This window comes from Podarcis muralis, chromosome 13 (assembly GCF_964188315.1).
Source record: "Podarcis muralis chromosome 13, rPodMur119.hap1.1, whole genome shotgun sequence".
Classification (NCBI taxonomy): Eukaryota; Metazoa; Chordata; class Lepidosauria; order Squamata; family Lacertidae; genus Podarcis; species Podarcis muralis.
Genome location: NC_135667.1, coordinates 37,209,719 through 37,232,456, shown reverse-complemented (window position 1 = coordinate 37,232,456; position 22,738 = coordinate 37,209,719). Strand labels below are relative to the sequence as shown.

Here is a 22,738-nt window from a genome sequence, read left to right as displayed (position 1 = left end):
ATGCCACTCTAGAAGTGGTAGCTCTCTGAGAGAAAAAGTAGTCTTCTTATAGCTCTCAGCATGCTTAACAATCTATAGTTCCCAGGATTCCTTGGGGGAAGCCATAACGGCTAAAAGTGGCACCATAGCGCTTTAAATGGCGAGATCCAGATGTGGTCTGTGATTGTGTTTCATATCCTGCTAGAGTCCCCAGCGCAGCTCCAGTTCTCCCTCCCAAAATCAATCTGCAAAAAAATGACAATCCTTCCGATCATGTCGAGAACAATTTTTAATTTGGCCAGCCAATAATAATAATAATAATTTATTTATACCCCGCCCATCTGGCTGAGTTTCCCCAGCCACTCTGGGCGGCTTCCAATTGAGTGTTAAAAACAATACAGCATTAAATATTAAAAACTTCCCTAAACACGGCTGCCTTCAGATGTCTTTTAAAGATAAGATAGCTACTTATTTCCTTCACATCTGAAGGGCGGGCGTTCCACAGGGCAGGCGCCACTACCGAGAAGGCCCTCTGAAGAAGAATTTGTGTGAAGCTAGGAAGAGATGCTTTCCTTTGGCTAAGGTTGGGCTTAGCAGGCAGAGGTCCCTATTATTATTATTATTATTATTATTATTATTATTATTATTATCATTATCATCATCATCACCATCATCATCATCATTTTGTGCCTGGAGTGGGGAGGGGGTCACATTTGGAAATCGCATTACCTGTCATGGGTACCACAAAATTTCACAGAAGAAAAAGTGCCAATGCAAATATAAAATAGGCAAGGCTCCTATACCCCTTTCCCCCACAAAAATCCAGAAGGCAAAACCAAAAACCAAAATAGGCAACTGTCCAAGAGAAGGGCAGGAGGCCTTGATGGGCTCTAAAGATGTCTGAGGATGACACGTTGGGAACGCCATCAGCAGAGCCAGTGGTTATGAGTGAAGGCAGGGAGAAGATGAGGCCGCCTGCCTTTCAGAGCTGGTTGAAGGGAAGATGGTGCTGGAAGATGCTGGCTTAGAGCTGTCATCAGAGTTGGGGAGGGAAGACTCCAAAGAGGACTGTGTCTGTGCACCACCCTCCCTTCCATCCTCTGTACCAGTGGGGGAACACATTTGGCACTGGTACAAGGGTTGGGAGAGAGGGGGGCGAGAGTTCTGCACACTCCCTTCCTTGTGCAGTGGGCGGGAAGAGATGTCCATCCGAGTGTAATGATCTGTAGGGGGTTTATAAAAAGAGAAGAGCTGAGTACGGTTAGCAAAGTCTGGGCTGCAAGAGAGTAGCTGCAAGGGCAAAACAGAAGAGGCAGAAAATGGAAAGCACTCTTCAAATGCCAACAATCCCGTGACCCTCCAAACGTTGTTGGACTAAACTCCCATGTCCCTAATGGGTGGCCATGCTGGCTGGGGCTGATGGGAGTCCAACAGCATGTGGGGACTTCCATAGCTCTAGTTACTGGTAGGTAGCCGTGTTGGTCTGCCGTAGTCGAAACAAACAAACAAATTCCTTCCAGTAGCACCTTAGAGACCAACTAAGTTTGTTATTGGTATGAGCTTTTGTGTGCATGCATCTGAAGAAGGTATCTGAAGAAGTGTGCATGCACACCGAAAGTTCATACCAATAACTAACTTAGTTGGTCTCTAAGGTGCTATTGGAAATGTTTTGTTTTGTTTTGTTTCGAGCATGTGGAGGGTCTATTATTATTATTATTATTATTATTATTATTATTACCGGCTCTTCACCCTAAGGTCCCAGGGCAGGTTACAACCAGTAAAACACAATCTTAAAAGAGTTCAAAACAATTTACAATCACAGAAATAAGGTGGGTCCTAAATATTTATCTAAAGCCAGGTTAAAGAGGTGTGTCTTCATCATTTGTTGAAAAGTTGTGCAGTGGAGAAGCCAGGCACACCTCTTTTGGGAGGTTTGCCACAGAGAAGGCCCTCTCCCGGGCTGCTGCTGCCACCCCGAGTTTCTGAGGGTGGTGGGACAACCAAGGGAGACCCCTCCATCAATTTTAACACCTTAGGGGGCTCTGTTTTGGGAGTTGGTCTTTCAGGTATTTGGGGCCAGCTCTGGCTTACAGTATTGGACCAAGGACTGGAGAGGCCCGGATTCAAATCTCCACTCAGGCGTGAGGGTCACTGGCTGACCAGGGTCAAGCCGCTTCTGGACTTCATCTGAACCACTCATTCAGATGACCACCACACACGTGCTACCTAACCTCGCAGTGTCCTTCTATTAGAAAGACGGCTGGGTTTTCTCCACTGAAGGCCTTCACCAAAGGTCAGCGAAGTGTGATGAACTTGGCACAGATGTAATATGGGTAACACTGAGGGGGAAACCGCAAGGTTTCTGTATGAGGTCGGATCGTTTCATCACAGAGGCGTTTAAATTTGGCTCTGAGGGCCAACCTTGTTATTTCAAGAGGATTCTGGGCGAAGGAGATGGACCAGGCGGGGAATGAGAGGTGTTTGGGAGGTCTTCAACCGAAACCCTCCTTGATCCAAAATCTCCTGAAGGGCTCACACCGCAATTCAAATCTTAAAGGGTGTGTGTACAAGAGAGCAAGAGAGAGTATGCAGTTATGCAAAACTGTCTCTATCTCTAGATCTCTGTGTAACCTGGCACTTGGCTGCGAGCAGCAGGTGTTTCCTTTAGGGCTACTAAGAGCATATCAGGCGAGGCTTTTGTTTTTTGATATTTTTTCAAAAAACACCACCACCAGTTTGGAAGATAACTGAAGCACCATCTACCTTCAAGGTGGGGGAACTGAAAGGAAGTTTGTGAGTTATAAATTTGGCAAGAAGAAAGAGAAAGCAGCTCTGCGATTCTGCTTTATTTTTTAATATTGTGCGCTAGGAGTGCTGCTGCAATCGCCACTTTGGGTTGGAAGCTCTGTTTGCCTATATATTGCTTATTCTTCTTTTTGCGTGTGGTGCTGCAAGGCAGGTCACAGCTTCTTAAAAGAACATTATTGTTATTATTGGTGCTATTTTTCTAGAGAAAGAGGTGCCAGAACTCACCATGAACACCTCCCTTGTTCTCTTATGATAGCAATGGAGCTCACCTGAGAGGCGCTGGAACTGAGTTCCGGTGAGTCCTGATTATTATTATTATTAATTAAATTTATATACCACCGTTCATGATAAGACCCCACGGCGGTTCACAGAATAATCAGGGCAGTTCACAGAATAAAATCTCAACAAAATAACCAAAGCTAATGAGCATTTAAAAATAAACCACACAAATTAGTAAAGGATCCTAAAAAGTCAGATTAAGAACAACATGCTTCAATTAAGTTTGTGGTTTTTTTAAAACAACTGTTAAATGCCCAGGCAAAAATTAAACAGGTTTTTTAAAAAATGCTGGTGCTTAAATGCTAAGGAAGTAGGTTGTTCTCTGCCTATCTGTGCAGCAACGGGCTTTAAAAAATCATGAAGATTTCTTCCCTGCAAGAAACTGGCCCTGACCCTAGAATGCTCTGCTGCCCAGAGGAACATGAAACTGTATATGTACTCAATAAGATTGAAAAAGTTATTAAATACATTTAATAGAAATAAACCAGTTCAAATTACAGTAAAAACAAAAGCAGATCAAATTAAGCCAATTCATATTGGACCATAAAACCAAAAAGGAGGCTAAAATAACTTAGCATAAAAACAAAGAGCTTTGCCCATAGTAACAGCTTTGCGGTTTTTGTTTTTTAAAAAAAGATATTAGTGGCTCTCTTGAAATTTAAGAGCTGTTTCTGGCTGGGATTCAGTCACATGCCGGCAATCTTAGGCTGTGCAATGATAGTTGTTTGGGAGTCTTGCTCAGTAAACCTAATACCCCAAAAGATTGGTTTTGCAATAAGCAAAGGGATGGGAAGATGCGCTGGAAAAGGTGGGGTAACACTCTGACCTCGCTGCAAATAAATCAGAATGGCATCCCCTGCAGAAAACACACACAGCCAGGTTGTCTAGAAGCAGCCTAAGACAGAAGGAACAGGCCAGATTTCTGTAGTTCATGGTACTGTAGGAAAGAGGTTGATGCTGGTACAGTGGTACCTCAGGTTAAGTACTTAATATGTTCCGGAGGTCCGTTCTTAACCTGAAACTGTTCTTAACCTGAAGCACCACTTTAGCTAATGGGGCCTCCTGCTGTCGCTGCGCCGCTGCTGCACGATTTCTGTTCTCAGCCTGAAGTAAAGTTCTTAACCCAAGGTACTATTTCTGCGTTAGCGGAGTCTGTAACCTGAAGCGTATGTAACCTAAAGCGTATGTAACCTGAGGTACCACTGTACTGTATAAGGGATTTTCTTGTGAGGGAGGGGCAGAGTGTCTCTCTTGCAGAAGATAATGGGTCGCTTTCCTCATAGCCACACGCAGAAAAACTTTGTCTTTCTGCCAGATGGGGGAAAGGATTCCAGCCTTGCTGGGACTTTGCCAAACGGGACCAGGATATAAAAACTCAAAACATCCCATTTTTAAACAGAAAAAGGATGTGGGGGGGGGGGGGGAGCACCAGGATTTTACAAAGCAGGTCTTCCTGCAACCATAAGAATTTCCTGTAAAGTCATGCTCCAGTCCAAGAAATTCACTGTATTTATTATATTTAAAATGAGTCATCCCCCCTCCCTCTGGTTCTACCATGTAACAGCTTACAGGTTAAAACCCAATTAAAACAAATTAAAATTGATTAATTATAGGAGTTGAAGGCTGCAGTCAAATACACACTTAATCTAGGAATAAGTTGGCTGAATTCAGGACTCTGAGTAAACATGCATAGGATTGTGCGGTATGTATTTAATGACAGTGCAATCTGCAATTTATCTACTCAGAAGCAAGTTCCATTGAGTTTAGGGGGGCTTACTCCCAGGTTAAGTGGCTATAGGATTCCAGTGGCTTATTTTCCACATATTCCCCTGATTTCACAGAAAGGACAAATTGCTTCCTTTTAAAGAGGTTTCCTGCCATATGCAGTTTTTAATAAGCACCGCTGTAAAACAATTTTAGGGGGGGAAACAGAACAAAAAAATCTGCCGTCTGGTTAATTGGGGGCAACCCTTTGGTCGAAAAACATGTTTTGCATTGATAACACCAGTGAAATCAGCCAGCCGCACGTCACAGCCCTAGTTGTATGCTGCACTTTGCTGTTCAAGAAATACGACAACAAATACTTACGCTTACCTCCCGCAATCACAGGGAAGTTACGTGCTCTCCCAAAGAGACAGGCTTAAGTCCAGAACTCTGCTGGGAGGCAGGATAGCCCCAACTCGAAATCATCTCTGGCAGGTTAGCCTTGCAAAGATGAAGATGCCGAAAAAACCCACTTGGGAGCTGATGGGCTCTCACGTTTTAGGAAATCCTTTCTGAGCTGTTCAGCTTAGAGGCGCAGCACCGAAATAAATTCTTGCACTCCCAACCCTCCACCTATAATGCAAAGGCAAAGATTGCATTGGCTAGCATGTAAATTCGAGGTTTGGTTTGCAAAAAAACAACAACCACTTTCCGTCCCGCATTAGAAACGGCCGCGCATGTACACAAATAGATCCGAAGGCTTGCCTCTAGTGAGCTTGCGGCAGAGGTGAGATTTGAAATGAGGTCTCCTCAGCTCGGTCTCAGCCGCTATGCTGCACCGCTGTGGCTATTCGCAGGCGCATGTAAGAAAATGCTTTGCAAGCAGAATAGCTCTATGCACACGGGTCCCAAGTCTTGGACTGCCTACACCAAGGGTAGCCAAGGTCGTTGATGGACTCCAGCTCCCATCAGCACCAGCCAGCATGGACAATGGGCATGGAGGGTAGACTCTGAAGCAGAGCTTAATCTCAAGGTTGTGGGTTCGAGCCCCATCTTGGGCAAAAGATTTCTGCATTGCAGGGGGTTGGACTGGATGATCCTGAGGATCCCTTCCAACTCCACAGTTCTATGGGCACAGTTCTGCCCATCACTTGCTATCTGTCCCTCTTAACTGAAGATTTATTTGTTTTTGTTATTATTACTTTTACCCCATGTTCCTCCAAGGTGGTTAGGGTGCATACACGCTTCTTCCACCACTATCCCTTTTCATAGCTGTCAACTTTTCCCTTTTCTTGCAAGGAATCCTATTCGGAATAAGGGAATTTCCCTTAAAAAAAAAGGGAAACGTTGACAGCTATGTCCCTTTTGTTGCATTTAATCCTCACAGCAACCCTGTGAGGGAGGTCGGGCTGAGAGACAGGATCAGGCCCAAGGCTACCTAGCAAGAGTGACGGCCAAAGGGGGGCCTGAATCTGGATCTCCCTGGTCCTAATCCAAACGCTCTGCCCACTATACCACACTGCCAGGGAGTTGAGCTGGGGGGCTTCTGCATGCGAATGAGCTAGGAACCCTGTACTCATGGCATGGATCTGCACTGGCATTCACCCTGCACATGGGACCCTCTGGGTTCAGCCCCACAGCCCAAGTGGGTCAGGAAGTGGATGCAAGCCCATGGCAGCAATCCTGGCTGGAACTTTTAAGTTTGGGCAGGCCAAGGAGAAAGGAGGTTTATAAAATTTTGCACAGCATGGAGGACGGACAGAACGGGGAGAGCCAAGGTGGTGCCTTCGATATGCTGCAGGGCTCCAGCTTGTGACGAAGAAGGGGTGCCCAAGAGAGTCTTTCCTGAGGTTGCCAAACATACACACTTCAGTAGAGGGGAAGCAGGCAGAAGGTCTAAACCAGGGTTTCCCAAACTTGGGCCCCCAGCTGTTTTGGGATTACAAATCCCATCAACCCCAACCATTGGTCCTGCTAGCTAGGGATGATGGGAGTTGTAGTCCCAAAACAGCTGGCGGCCCAAGTTTGGGAAACCCTAAACAGAATGCAAAATAACGCCAAGCACTGTAGCACTACGACTGAACTAATCCTAGTCTATTCACTACATTGGCCCAAGTTCGGTATCCTAGAACTGCAGAATTGGAAGGGGGGTCATCTGGTCAACCCTCTGCAATGCAGGTTTCAGACATGGGTCCCTCCCAGCCCTAACTGGAGATACCAGGGATTTAACCCGGGGCCTTCAGCACACAAGGCAGATAGATGTGCTTTTTGGGCAGTCGGGAGATGCCCTGCTTCTGGATTTCTTGCAAACGCACCCTTTCAACTCTCCGACTCAGAGGTTAGCGACAAGATGGAAGACTTTGGCTGTCTGTCTGTCTGCCTCTCTCTCTGTCTCTCAATTTCTCTCTCTCTTGCATACACAACCATTTTTGAAGATGGGGAAGATAGCGATGTGCTAACCTGCCCTTCCTCCACGCTTTGCGGCTCCCCACAGCTTATTTTTAGCAATGCACACAAGGTGTAAGCAAAATGTGTGTGTGTGTGTTGCAAACACAGGTTGTGCAGCAGGGCCCTGAACAATTGTTATTTGCCTCCTTCCCCCAACCTCAACCACAAAGCACCATTTGCTTAAACACACATGCTTGGCTTGCCAGGGGCAGAACAGACCTGACCTCCAAGGGCTGTGAGGCGCAACAGGAAAAGGAAGACAGGGGTGGGTGGTTGGGTGGGATGGATGACAACCCTTCCCCACTGCATTTCACAGAATTGTAGAGTTGGAAGGGACCCTGAGGATCATCTAGTCCAACCCCCTGCAATGCAGGAATATGATGCTGTCCCATGCAGGAGTCGAACCTGCAACCATGGCGTTATCAGCAGCATGCTCTAACCAACAGAGCTATCCCCTCTCCCTCTCCCCAAGCCGCACAACCCCAATGATTGGGGGGGGGGAATATATGGGCATGCCTCCCCCGGTTCTACTGCAAGTTTAACAGCCACTTAGGGGTGAAAAGGGTGGCTCCAATCAAAATGGAAGCTCCCCAACATCAGTTCAAAGTGAAAAAAAGAAGGAGGCCCAGTCACAGGACTTCAGCATCTCCTCTGCGTCAGACCCCAGAAGATACTTTGCTCTGCAGGTTTCAAATCAATACAGACTGATGCACACAGTGTGGATTTGTACAAGACGCGCCATCATTGTGTTTCAAGCCAGCCCTCCGGTTTGAAGTTATCGCCAGATAACATTTGCTGTATTTGCTAGAATCTAGGACAGGCACACGGGTGGCGCTGTGGGTTAAACCACAGAGCCTAGGACTTGCCGATCAGAAGGTTGGCGGTTTGAATCCCTGCAACGGGGTGAGCTCCCGTTGCTCGGTCCCTGCTCCTGCCAACCTAGCAATTCGAAAGCACATCAAAGTGCAAGTAGATAAATAGGTACCACTCCAGCGGGAAGGTAAACAGCGTTTCCGTGCGCTGCTCTGGTTCACCAGAAGCGGCTTAGTCATGCTAGCCACATGACCCGGAAGCTGTACGCCGGCTCCCTCGGCCAATAAAGTGAGATGAGCGCCGCAATCCCAGAGTCGGCCACGACTGGACCTAATGGTCAGGGGTCCCTTTACCTTTACCTTAGGACAGGCATAGGCACACTCAGCCCTCCAGATGTTTTGAGACTACAATTCCCATCATCCCTGACCACTGGTCCTGTTAGCTAGGGATGATGGGAGTTGTAGTCCCAAAACATCTGGAGGGCTGAGTGTGGCTATGCCTGATGTAGGAGATGCTAAGGATACAGGTGAGAGAGAGCAAGGAAGAGACAGGAAAGGTTGGACAGAGATGGAGACACTAGGCAGATACGGATGAGGGATGGGGAGGGCATTGCCCTTCACATGTTGCTGGACTCCGACTCCCATTAGCCCCAGCCAGCATGATGGAAATTGTAGTCCAAGTTCTCCGCTAATGAAAGCGTACTGCTGGTGGTCAACAAAAGAGGTTTAAAGACTGTCTCAAGGCAAATGTAAAAAAATGTAGTATAAACACTGACAACTGGGAAACACTGGCTTGCGAGTGCTCCAGTTAGAGAACAGCCTTTACCAAAGGTGTCATGGGCTTTGTAGACACTCAAACTCAGGACACAAGGGAGAAACGTGCTAAGAGGAAGGAATGCTTGGCAAATCCACACTGTGATCAACTCCTGCCCGGAAACCAATGTCCCCACTGTGGAAGGACACACACACACACACACACACACACACACACACACACACCCTAAAGAAAGCACAGGAAGGTGAACAAAGCAAATACGTCAGGTGCAGTTCTGTGGTTCTTACACTAAGCTGCTCCAGCAAGCGATCACTTGACTTTTGTTGCCCGTGAGTAGACTGGGAATTATTCCTTGGCTGGTTGCAGATAATAAGGCCCTTCCCATGCCGTTTAAAGAAGAAACCACCACCACCACTAGAATTTTATCTTGGCCACCGCATTTGCACCAGCCCCAGTCTTGCGGCAGCTACTCATGTTGGTCTCTTTCCCACCCCTGCTCCCAGTCAACGGAGACATGCAACGCAGCACTGGGAGGTTGTAAGATGTGGAGCGGCCTGCACTCAAAAGGAAGGGAAAGGATAAAATGGTACAAGGCAGAGATTAGTCGGAGATACAGGGCCAAAAGTGATGGAGCCAGGCTGAGCTCTAACAAGTGTGGGATACAACGGGCCCTCCAGGTGTTGCTGAACTACAACTCCCATAATTCCCGGCCTTGCCTGCTGGGGTTGATGGGAGCTTCAAAAGGAAAAACCAAAACTTTTCTTATTTCGATCAAAGCAGCGATACTGGAGCAGCGATACTGGAGAAGGGGGTATTAACCTCTTCCCACCCCACCCCACCCACAATTTTCCTGAAATGAATTACACTCCTAAACCTGGTATTAGCTTGCTAGGGGTAATTAATACAGAACACACACACAAATAGTTTAATTATACAGGAACCTGTATCATTCTTACATCATTTCCCTCTGTGAGGATAATAGATCATGGAGGGGAGTGATTCAGAGCAGGAAAATAGAATGCGGGGGGGGGGGGAGGCAGATGCTTTTAAAAAAGTAAAACAAAGTGGGGGAAAGAGATTCAGGATTTTTTTTATTTAAATCACATTTTTTAAAATTTAAATTGGATTTTTAAAATAAAATGCTTTCTAAAGATAGTTATCTATTTAGGTTACATTATAGTCCAAAGGAAATAAGGATTTGTTTTAAGTTTTTCATGTGTGCTAAAACTCAGTCGAAGGTTTTTTTGTTGTTGTTGTTTTAAAAAAAAGTTTAACCACATCAGTTAACAAACATGGATACATATGCTATATTGTTATTGTTTTAGTTAAATAAATTGTTTAAATTGTTATTAAGGAAATGATTATTCTTCTCCTTCCAATAAAGTACAGCAGGAAAGTTGTCCAAATATAAACAGTTAACTTATTAAACCTCACAATAATTTCATATTATCTACGTTTTTCTAATAGCATAACCAAATCAGTAAAAACTACTCTGAAAATTTATTATTCCAAAAATGAAACCTTCATCTGGTCGGAAATATTAAGATTATACCAGCAAGAATGAATCTTTCGGGGGGGGGGGAATGATTTAAATCAAGTCTTACTGACTAGTGACTTAAATCGATTTGATTAAAATCAAATCCACGCTGTCCCCATCCCAGTCTTAAATTATACCTACCTATTTTGGGGAAAAGGGACGCGGGTGGCGCTGTGGGTTAAACCACAGAGCTAGGACTTGCTGATCAGAAGGTCGGCGGTTCGAATCCCTGCGATGGGGTGAGCTCCCGTTGCTCGGCCCCTGCTCCTGCCAACCTAGCAGTTCGAAAGCACCTCAAAAGTGCAAGTAGATAAATAGGTACCGCTCCGGCGGGAAGGTAAATGGCGTTTCCGTGCGCTGCTCTGGTTCGCCAGAAGCGGCTTAGTCATGCTGGCCACATGACCCGGAAAGCTGTACGCTGGCTCCCTCGGCCAATAAAGCGAGATGAGCCCCGCAACCCCAGAGTCGGCCACGACTGGACCTAATGGTCAGGGGTCCCTTTACCCTTTACCTTTTATTTTGGGGAAGAGAAACGGAACTGATTATTTGGGGATGGAAAGGGGAAAGAGCACAAGAGTTTTGGAGCTAGATGGCGACTTAGGGACTGATGCTGCGTCAGGACCAAGGCAGCCTGCCTGGCTGCTGCTATTCTCTGTTCCCTCACCTATGTACCACAAAAACCCTACAGGCATTCAGCACTCTCCCCTTGCAAGGAAACCGACTTTGAACTTCCTAGCTCTTGAGGAAGTGGGGTGCTCAGCACAACGATTGCTGGATGTTAAGCGATGATTTTTTTTCTCTCTCTCTCTCTCTTTTTAATGTGGCTCGGCAATTTACCATGTTGAAGAAACAGGTTTCTAAATGAGTCGTCTCTGTTGCTATAGAGCAAGCTGCGTGAGAAATACCTGGCAGAACTATCCCAACCAGAATTTGGCAAACCTGTGTGCATTTCTCCAGCAATTAGAGAACACACGGTTTTTGGGGATCCATCTAGTTGCTTAGTGGTCCATCCAGATATGTCTCCAAGACTTATGCTTTTTAAATATTTCAAAATCTGCAGCATCTAGTAAATTCTTAGATCTCCTACACCAGGAAGGAAATGGGGGGTGGGGTGTTCTTTTAGGTAAATTTATGTGAACATTATTTTTCAGCTGCCGGAATCTATACTGCTGTTTTATTTCGTTAACTGCCCTGCGTTTTCAATTGATTTATTTTTTTGTACTGCTGACAATGAAATCATCTAGTTTTCTTTTGAATTGTGTTTTTATGCTATGTCAGCTAGCTTGTAAGCCCAGAAGATGGTCTGAAAATAAGTCCATCGAGCCATCGAATATTACATCTACATCCCAGCCTTCCTTAAACAAGCTCAGGGAGCGGGGCATACTATAATAATAAATTATTATTTATACCCTGCCCATCTGGCTGAGTCTCCCCAGCCACTCTGGGTGGCTTCCAATCAAGGGTTAAAAACAATACAGCATCAATATTAAAAACTTCCCTAAACAGGGCATACATGGCTCTCCCCACCAATTCCATCCTCACAACAACCCTGTGAGGCGGACTAGGCTGAAAGTTTGCGATTGGCTCAAAATCGCACAACAGACATCACAGCAGAGTAGGTCTGGTGCCTTCAACAGTAATTTAGCAAGTGACACTTTTCACAGGGTAAAGGGAAGAGTATTGGGGAAAACGATACCTGATAGGTTTTGGTACATCAGGCTGCCGTCGGAGACACAGGAGCAAGGCAAGAGGCGAAAGGTGGCAACGTTAGCCATCATCTATGGCTCAGGTCCTAGACAGGGGGCAATCATCAATGCAGCTCCCAATCTTTACATCACAGTTCAAGGGAGTCAAAAGGAAAGGCAGCACAATTCGAATGCAGAGCAGGGTTTCCCAAACTTGGGTCTCCAGCTGTTTTTGGACTACAACTCCCATCATCCCTAGCTTGCAGGACCAGTGGTTAGGGATGATAGGAATTGTAGCCCCAAAACTGCTGGAGAACCACCACCACCCCAGTACTGAGGAGCTGCTCATTACACCCACACTGTAAACAGATAGGTACACCTCAAGCACATGTCTTCCCCCACAGAATCCAGGGACCACGGAGCTACATTTCCCAGAAACCCCAGCAAACAACAGTTCCCAGAATTCCTTGGGGTGGGTAGGTGGGAAGCTAAATGGGCAACAGATGTGCTCTAAATGTCTGGTGTGCAAGGAGAAGGATCTAGTCCAGGGTTTCCCAAACTGGGGTCACCTACAACTCCCATTATCCCTGGCTAGCAGGACCAGTCGTCGGGGATGCTAGGAATTGTAGTCCAAAAAATAAATACGGTAAATGTATTGAGTACATTTGTGCAAATAATACATTGTGCTTGCATGGGAGGCACACAATAGAGTCCTGCTTCTATACACGGGTGGCTCGAAGGTTAGATTAGAATCTAATCTTAGTAGCGTCTAATAAAGGCATTCAATATTGCAGTTCTCGTTTTCTGACGGTCATAGCTCACATGGTATGCATAAACACCATACCTTTAAAGCACATAGCTTCCCCACAAAGAATCCTGGGAACTGTAGCTTATCCTTCACAATGCTGCAATTCCTAGCACCTACCAAAAAAATTAGTTCCCAGAATTATCCGCAGGATGCTTTGTGCTTTCAATGTACAGTGCGTATGCAGGTTATGTTACATTACGCCAGTTCTTATGTCTATCCTTATGAAACTAAAATAAAAACTTATCCTATCTTGCCTGCATACTATTGGGCAAGAAAGACAGGGAAGATATGACCTGCGTATTGAGTACACTTCTGCAAATAATATATCGTGCTTGCATGGGAGGCAGACAATAGAGTCCTGTGGCAAAAGTGTCCAGACACTACAGCATGCTTCTGGTGCATGAGAAGCTCCCATTCCAGGGCTTATTTGCAGCTGTGCAAGCAGCAAGACACACACACAGAACTGCTCTGTGCTTCAGCATTTGCCAGAGCAAAGGGAAAAGCTGGAGCCAGAGTGATGATGATGGAAGGGGAAGCCCACTCGCTGGCAAAGCCGGCAAAATCAAGGTTGATGCCCACAGAGCTCAAATGGCAGAGAGCAAAAGAACTGATGCAGTTCTATTCTGAAGCTGTAAGCTCAGTGAGAAAGAAGCCTGAATTCCTGGAGAACTGCTGCCAGTGAATGTATTGGTCATATACTGAGTTAGATGAACCAATCATAGTCTGAATGAGTATAAGGCAATTTCTTATGCTCCTGTGCAGTAGGACAGGGCTGAACAGCCACACCCCAAAGCCCCAAACTGGAGTGGATTATGCCTGACCATTTGAAAATGAAAATAAAAATGTGACTTCCAGCTTTCACCCAGCAACCTGGCTTTGGGGAGCCTTTTGCAGAATTTGAAATTCCATGTTCGGTATCAGTCGTCGGGGATGCTAGGAACTGCAATCCAAAACAACAACTGGAGAGAGACCCAAGTTTGGGAAACCCCGATTTAAAGGCTGTGCAAGCTTTCCCTGGCAGCGAGCCCCACTGGGGTAATAAGGTGCTGCTGCAAAGCTGCGACCCTGGAGCCCCTTTTTCTTTTTAAAAGTTTTTTTATGAACAATTTCAATATAACAAAATATCAAAACAAATTGGAAAATTAATAAATGCTCTAACAAAAACATATATCAAAACATTTCATTTTCATTATTCCCCCCCTTTTTTCCACCTCCCCATCAAACCCTCCCTCTCTCCCCCCGCCCACTTCCCTCAGCTCCTCTGATTTCTCAACATATTATTCTTCTCTGCATACTGCAAAACTGTATAAATCCTTATATTATCCCGTCTGCTATGTTAACAATCAATAAATCTGTGTATGCTTATTCAAAACCTGCCAAGGAGTCCATTTCATTTGGTTGTCTTGACCCTAGAGCACCTTTTCCACTAGGGAAGGAAGTTTCCTCGAGGACAGCAACAGGTTTTACTTCTGAGAAGGCAGAGAGAGAACTGAAGGCGCCATGGAGGGGAGACCCCCCACCCAACGTCCTGGGCAAGAGGGGAAAGCAGCCAGTCCAAGCCCCCCCAGCCCACCCCCCTCCAGCTCCTCTTACCCTCCTTCCAGCCTCCTCCAGCCTTTGGCGGAGCTGCTCCCGCATGGCAGCAAGGCTGCGAGGCTCAGCCCTTTAAAGTCCGCTTCCCCGCCCTTGCCCCGAGCTCCTCTGCCCTCTACCCCACCCCGGGGTGGGGGGATGGGGTGTGGCGGGAAGCCGTGTCCTGCAGGGCTTCCTGTTGGGGGGGAAGTGAGCTCAGAAACCCACTGATGAAAGGCTCCCGCTTCAGCTGGTAAACAGGAAACAGCAGCTGGGGAGGGGGAGCCAAGGGTGAAGGGCAGGGCGGGTTAAGCTGCGTCCTCACAAGGGCAGGGGGTGGGGTGGGGAGGAGGCCCAGGGGTGCCTCTGCTCTGCCTGTAAACTCCAGGCTCCAAATTATTTTATTTTATTTTTTAATATGGTGTTTTAATGCTGTCACTCACCCCTGGGATTTTGGGTGGGCAATGAATGATGACCATGGATATAGAGGCATGCTATTTATTCTGGGGTAGCGGAGGCCATAGCAAAAGTCATACACAAGACAGAATGAAACGACATTGCATGGTTAAAATAGTTATTAAAAGCCAGGCATTCCAAAGAATGTTAACTTAGGGTCGCCACAGACATTTCTCCTTGAAAAGGCGAAAACACTCTGATAAGGTTGGTTTGTGGAAAGTGGTTTAGTTGGATGTTATGTTGGAGAGGACGAAGTGACTAATGTTGATATATAGCAGATAAATGAAGAATCAGCAGTTCTTTAATTTCTGTGTTTTATCTTTTCTGTTCTCTCTTTTAAGTCCTTTTCTATCTCTTTCTTCGTATCGTTTCTCTTTTTCTCTTCGTCCTCCTTTTTCTTTCCCCACATTTCTCTGTGTTTTAATTCTACAGTGGGACCTCAGGTTACATACGCTTCAGGTTACAGACTCCGCTAACCCAGAAATATTACCTTGGGTTAAAAACTTTGCTTCAGGATGAGATCAGAAATTGCACGGCGGCGGCACGGCAGCAGCGGGAGGCCCCATTAGCTAAAGTGGTACCTCAGGTTAAGAACGGACCTCCGGAACAAATTAAGTACTTAACCCGAGGTACCACTGTATTTAGATTAATGTTGGACAAAAAAAGATACTCAATATTAAATTTTGTATCTCTCTTTATAAACTCTAATAAAATGTATTCAAAAAAAGGTGAAACACTTTGCATTTGCAGAGGGGCAGGGGCACCTGTCCCCTAACCAAAAGCCAATCTGATACCCAATCAGTCTCCCAAATGGTAAATTTAAATCTTTGAACAAGGCTACTCTTATGTCCTTGCAGTTTGGGCAAACCAATGGGGTAAATTTTCAGGCGCATTGCGTGTGGATTGAGACCATTCTCCCCCCTCCCCTCTTTGTATATGTGACTTTTTAAAATAGGAAAAAAAGCTGCCTAAGAGGGAATTAGCATGTACACTAATGTGTTCAAAGTGTGTGTACATAATACAAGTGACATGCAGATGAACACAAAGATGTGTTAGTTTAAACCAGGCCTCTCCAACTTCCAAGAGACTGTGATCTGTTGTTGTTTAGTCGTGTCTGACTCTTCATGACCCCATGGACCAGAGCACGCCAGGCACTCCTGTCTTCCACTGCCTCCCACAGTTTGGTCAAACTCATGCTAGTAGCTTCGAGAACACTGCCCAACCATCTCGTCCTCTGTCGTCCCCTTCTCCTTGTGCCCTCCATCTTTTCCAACATCAGGGTCTTTTCCAGGGAGTCTTCTCTTCTCATGAGGTGGCCAAAGTATTGGAGTCTCAGCTTCATGATCTGTCCTTCCAGTGAGCACTCAGGGCTGATTTCCTTCAGAATGGATAGGTTTGATCTTCTTGCAGTCCATGGGACTCTCAAGAGTATCCTCCAGCACCAGAATTCAAAAGCATCAATTCTTTGGCGATCAGCCTTCTTTATGGTCCAGCTCTCACTTCCATACATCACTACTGGGAAAACCATAGCTTGAACTATACGGACCTTTGTTGGCAAGGTGATGTCTCTGCTTTCTAAGATGCTGGACTGTGATCTACTCCCACTATATAAAAAAAAAACAACTGACGGTAATCTACCCGCTGGATTGACCAAAGTTGTTGAGCTTTTTCTGGGAAATCTAAGTTGTTGAGCTTTTTTGGGGGGTGGGTGGGAGGGGTCCCGCAATCTACCGAAGGCATCTACCTATTGGCCATCCCAGGTTTAAACAATTTAATTTGACTTAAAACACTCAAGATTGGTTTCAAGCCTGCCACATGGTTTCAAGCCAGTTTCAAGCCGGGCAAATGGCGCAGGCGCACGTATGCACGTATAGGCACACAGCAAAGGATGTGTTGTCTTCGCCCTGGAGTAGCAGAGGCCATATCTCAGTAGCAGAGCATGTGATTTGCATGGAGAATGTCCCGGGTTCAAATCCCTGTCCTCTCCAGGGAGGGTTAGCAGTGTCCCCTGCCTGAAACCATGCAAAGCCGCTGCCTATCGAGAATGGTGATCTGAATGGACCAGTGCTCTGACTCTGATTGAGGTGTCTTCTTGTGTTCCCATCCTTGCTACCAGCTGATGCGATGGGACAAGAGCTACAGCCCAGTGCTAGAGCGGGTCTCAGAAGATCCCAGGTTCAGTCCTTGCCATCTCCAGCTGGGGCGGAAAGCGTCCCTTCTGAAATCATGGGAGATCCACTGTCTGTAATCACCACCACTTGTGGTAGCAAATTGCATCGTTCTTAATCTGTGCACTGCTGTGTGCTTTCTCTTGGGAACTCTTGGGCATCTTCTAATGAAGAGTCATATCCTAAAGCACATTAAAACGCATAGCTTCCCCCCCAAAGCATCCTGGGAACTGTAGTTTGTTAAGGGTACAGGGAATTGTGGTCCTGTGAAGGGTAATCCACAACTCCCATGATTCTTTGCAGGAGCTGGGTGCTTTAAACTTAGGACATGGGTGTGACCAGAGATAAAAAAAACTTCCAGCCATTTTCTCTACACCGTGAATTATTTTACACACTTACGCATGTTTTTATGCACCTCTAGCTTAACGTCAATTTTAATTATCTCTGAAGGTTTTTAATCGTTGTTGGAAACTTGTTTTATTATTTTGTAATTTGCCTTGAGGTCTTGCCCCCCACTTTCAATCAAGCAGTATATAAATGTTATAGGGTGGCGCTGGGGTTGCCAACCTAAGGCCCGGGGGCTGGATACGGCCCAATCGCCTTCTAAATCCGGCCTGCGGACGGTCCGGGAATCAGCGTGGTTTTACAGGAGTAGAATGTGCCCTTTTATTTAAAATGCACCTCTGGGTTATTTGTGGGGCCTGCCTGGTGTTTTTACATGAGGAGAATGTGTGCTTTTATTTAAAATGCATCTCTGGGTTATTTGTGGGGCATAGAAATTCATTCATATTTTTTCCCCAAAATATAGTCCGGCCCACCACATGGTCTGAGGGATGGTGGACCGGCCCACGGCTGAAAAAGTTTGCTGACCCCTGGGGTGGTGATTTCTTCCCCGCTTATTTTGATATTTCTTTTCTAAATCCGAACGCCCTAGTCCTCTGCTCCAATTCCCAAGAGAGTGCTCCCGGAGGGCACATTCCTCCCACAACCCTTTGCAGCGACTCCCAAGTTGGCGGCACCTTTTGGGAACCGGTGCCCAGTCCCCGCTTCAACTGCACCTTGGCGCATACTCAAAAACACATGCACAAAGTGGTCCCCCACCCTTGGCCAACTGCCTCCAACCACTTCCTGCTTGCAGGTGCTCCAATCTCAGGAGGGTGTGGTGTGTTTTGTGGTTCTCACATCTTGCTGTTGGGAGGACGGGGCGGGGTGGGGGGGGTCTGCGAATAAACAGGAACTCAGAATAGACCCAGCCATGAGAAGAAAGACATCGCAAACAGTACCAAATTACCTTCCGAAGAAAATAGGACCCAACGTTACTCTGAGCACAGACTGAGAGCCCAGGATTTGGAATTGCTGTTGTCATTGCCAGTTTCCCAGTTCCCCCTTCCACCTTTTTATTTCTGACAGGGCATCTTGCGACTTGTATTAAATAAGCTTGTCCCAAATTCAGCAGGTACAGTTTTCCCTCCAGCATGGATGGGCAGGGATGGGAACAGCTTCACTTATTGAACTTCAGCTTGTTGTGTGACTGCTGAAGCCTAATATAGCAGATGACATCCTTATGGAACAAAAAGGATGGGGATTGGATGGGAGAAGATGTACGCCTCCTTTTATCCCACTCCTGCCTGCATAACATCTTATACAGATTTCCTTGCTTGCCTCGTGGTCTGCATCACAATGTTGTCATTTTTGTAAACCGCTTTGAGGTTCTTTATTTGTACATAGCATACAAATCTTGTGAAATGAATGAATGAAGCAATTTTCCCCATTCCCCTGGAAGCAGCAGGTATTCTGCGCTTTAAGACAACTCAGAAACTTCCAACCGCTTTAGTCTTACTGCTCCTCGCAGAGTTACTCTTCCCAGCAACCTTTAACAAACAGTGCTCAGAATTCTTTGACTGGGGCGTGAAATGTACTTCAAACGTGCTTTAAAGATAGCGCATTCCAGCTGTGTTAAAAATAATTGCTACAAATCTTGCAAACTGCCTGATTAATTGGGGCACCCTTTTTCAAAGTTGCCCAAAACATTTTAAAATTTATTACTGTAGCTGATCATTGACCAAAAAAAAAAAAAAAAAATCCCCTTAAGTTATCACCTGTTTTGTCAAGCCTTATTTAATTGAGGTCATGTCACAGCCTATGACTGATTACCCGAGGGCACAAAAATGGCGTATTTCTAAGACGGCTCTTCTGACCTAATGGCTGTTGCCATTAGCTTGGCTGTTGTCAAGCACAGAGCGTTTGAAAAGCAAATAAATGTTTCTATAAAAAACCGTTTTTCTCACTTGAAAATTTAACCAGCTAACTAGTCTAGTAAACTTCTTAATCAACTGAAACTCACACGACTCACTGAAAAAGATGTCTTTAATCAAGCAACTGTCCTAGAAACTGTGTGACACCCACCCCCAAATTCTTTTGCAATATTCTCAAGATGAAGGCTCACAATAATACCTATAGGTTTTGTGTCCCAGCTGCTGTTCCAAGTAATGTACTCCTTACACCCTATTTAGCATCAAAACTTTAGTGTCCAAAATCAAAGCAGCAGTTGAGGTTGGTGCCAAGGATAAGCATTACTGAGCAGCAGCAAAGGCGTATACCGCTACATGCGCCCAACCCCAACCCCTGGAACTTCCTGTCCTGCTGCTTCTCTTCTGTGTTGTCACTTCCTGCCTACCTGCCCTCTCTAATCATGCACTGACAAGAGTGAGATGGATGGGCATCATCTACTTGCCTTGGGTGGTTCCATGGCCCAGATTTTGAGGTAGAGGGCAGCAGGGTTGGGCATGAGTATGAGGTGAGAGCCTACTGAGGGCATCATGCCCAATGGCTGCCCCAAAGCTTGGAGCTGGCACTGGCACCAATGGGGTGTTATGGATATCTCTTCTCACATTGAAGCTCTTGTTTGTGTCTTCACAGTGAGCTAAACAGGCAGTTGTGTTACTGTAGAGTTGTGATTGTCATCTCTGTGAAACCTAGAAACAAACATCCCTGCAGCCAGGGTACAAACTGAAATTTGCACGATTCAGTTATCTGTACAGTGGTACCTCAGGTTACATACGCTTTAGGTTACATACACTTCAGGTTACATACGCTTCAGTTACAGACTCCGCTAACCCAGAAATAGTGCTTCAGGTTAAGAACTTTGCTTCAGGATGAGAACAGAAATCGTGCTGCGGTAGCGCAGCAGCATCAGGAGGCCCCATTAGCTAAAGTGGTGCTTCAGGTTGAGAACAATTTCAGGTTAAGAACGGACCTCCGGAACGAATTAAGTACTTAACCCGAGGTACCACTGTATTTGCTTTTCCTAATTCAGTCAAAGCTTCTCTGGGCTTCATCCAATGCTAGTCGTTTTCAGAGCAGACCTGTTGAAATTAATGGACACAACTGACTTAGGCCTATCAATTTCACTAACAGGACAACTGAGTTGGTTATAACCCAATGAATTGAAAAAATCTGGATTCTTCATTTGCACAGCCTCCTGAGAACGCCAAATAAAAGAATAAATAAATCAAAGGAAGTATTTGTCTCAAAATGGGCAGTCTTTAAAATTTATCTGAAAAATAGTAATGACAGCATGAAGGCTGTAGCAGCATTTGAATAACTTCAGTAGGAGTTTTAAGTCTGATGGAAAACCTAGGATAGAATAAATAATATCAAAACCAAAACATGGTATAATATGGCAGTGAATAATTGATGAGAAATAGAAGTAAAGAGTAGACGGGAAGTCACTTATATAGAAAAAAGTCATTTTTATGTTAAATGTATTGTGAGAACTATTTAATATATTATTGCTGTTGTTTTTCTTTTCTTTTTTCCCTTTTTAGTTGCTAGGAGGTGATGGATATTTCTTTCCTTCTATATTTCATTTTTGTGTGTGATATATTAAATATATATATATATATATATAAAGCCTTCAACCTATCAAAGTCTACACGTGGTCTAGAGCCATGAGACACACAGCCCTCGCTGCTATTTAGCACCCCAAAACCACAGGCACAGTTGCTTTTCCTTCTCATGCGCTCAAGGAAAAAACACCACCCCAAAAAGTGGGGGGAGTGAGGGGCAGGATGCTTGCTGAGCAAAGAGCATAGGACAAACAGAAAACACCCTTGAAATAGCTATAAATGTGTTGATGCACAAGAAGGCATCAGAAAGAGAACAGCAGCAAACTGTAATAACGGCATGTAACGGACAGGGTTTTCAAAGTTCACACATGATATCCAAAGCTATAATCCAATCGCATCCATCTCAAGAGCTTTTGAGTTTTGCTTTGTTTTAATAAATCTTAAAACTTGTGTTTGTTAAATTTTGCTGCATCCCTTGTTTTATCTGGAACGATCTGCCAATGTGAGTTCTCTCCATTTCTCATTCCCCACCCCCCACCGCCCAATCTGAAATTCAATTCTCCACATTTTGGCAACAATATGCAATTTGTGGGTTTTTTTTTAATGCTTGTGCAAATTATTCAGTATTATTTCTCCTAATAAATACATTTTTTGTATGCAATTGTGACAAGTGTGCACATTTTTACAAGCAGTTTCTCTTAATAGGATGTGTTAATGCACACTTTCCCTTTATACATACATTTTGTAAATTCTGGTTGGAAAACTGCATCACAAAATTCGGATAGGTGCGAATTTGGAAGGATAGGTATGTTTTGGTTCTCATATTGTTTCGGCAAGTGCAGATTTGATCGATTCTGTTTCAAATGCAAACTGAATCGAATTTCTCCTGCATCCTTATTTTGATCATCAGTACCTTTGCATCGGGACGTGGGTGGCGCTGTGGGTTAAACCACAGAGCCTAGGACTTGCTGATCAGAAGGTCGACGGTTCGAATCCCCGCGACGGAGTCAGCTCCCGTTGCTCAGTCCCTGCTCCTGCCAACCTAGCAGTTCGAAAGCACGTCAAAGTGCAAGTAGATAAATAGGTACCACTCCAGTGGGAAGGTAAACGGCGTTTCCGTGCGCTGCTCTGGTTCGCCAGAAGCGGCTTAGTTATGCTGGCCACATGACCCGGAAGCTGTACGCTGGCTCTCTCGGCCAATAAAGCGAGATGAGCGTTGCAACCCCAGAGTCGGTCACGACTGGACCTAACGGTCAGGGGTCCCTTTACCTTTGTATCAGAGATGGGAACCTTCTGCCCTCCAAACCTTGCTGTACTACAACACCCATAACCTTCGGTCATGCTGGCTGGGGCTGATATTAGTTGGAATCCTGAAACACCTGGAGAGTCGAAGTTTCTTCTCACCCCTATTTACACTCAGGATGCCTACAAACTGTCACTATTTCACAGGAGGGTTTCAGAGCACAGAAATTTAAGCTTTGGACAAATTAAAGAGGAATAAAGTGCAAGAAACCTGCTTTCTTTTCTTTTTTTAAAGGAACTCTTTGCAGATGGGAAACTGTGGAACGAACGGAACAACTAATGGGAAGATGTGTAAATATCCTGTAAGCAAATGAGGCTGAATGCTTATTGTCATAGAACTGCCCCCTAAACAAACAAGAGAGAATACTCAATAAAGACCAGGACAGTCAAACCTCCAACTAAGCTCTGTGCAAGTAAATTGGAATGACTGCCGAACAAACTTCTGTTTTGTTTGGCGTGCTTCTCCCAAATGAATAACCACCTCTCTCGGCACAGCAGCCATGGGTGTAGCTAGGATTTTTGGGCTGGGGGTGGGGAGGCCATTTGTTAGGCAGGCA

At 45.4% G+C, this 22,738-nt stretch overlaps 1 long non-coding RNA gene across 2 annotated transcripts; it reads right to left on the bottom strand.

The window, feature by feature from the left end:
* Positions 1-250: 250 nt before the first annotated feature.
* Positions 251-14,654, bottom strand: LOC114582686 (uncharacterized). 2 transcript variants are annotated; one of them, XR_013390443.1, is made up of 3 exons: positions 14,429-14,654; positions 5,161-12,134; positions 251-1,202 (listed from the first exon to the last, which is right to left on the bottom strand). It is a non-coding gene; the product is annotated as an uncharacterized LOC114582686 (long non-coding RNA). The 2 variants fall into 2 exon arrangements; XR_003703502.2 differs by lacking the exon at positions 14,429-14,654 and having other exon boundaries at positions 5,161-14,022.
* Between the last annotated feature and the right edge of the window lie 8,084 nt (positions 14,655-22,738).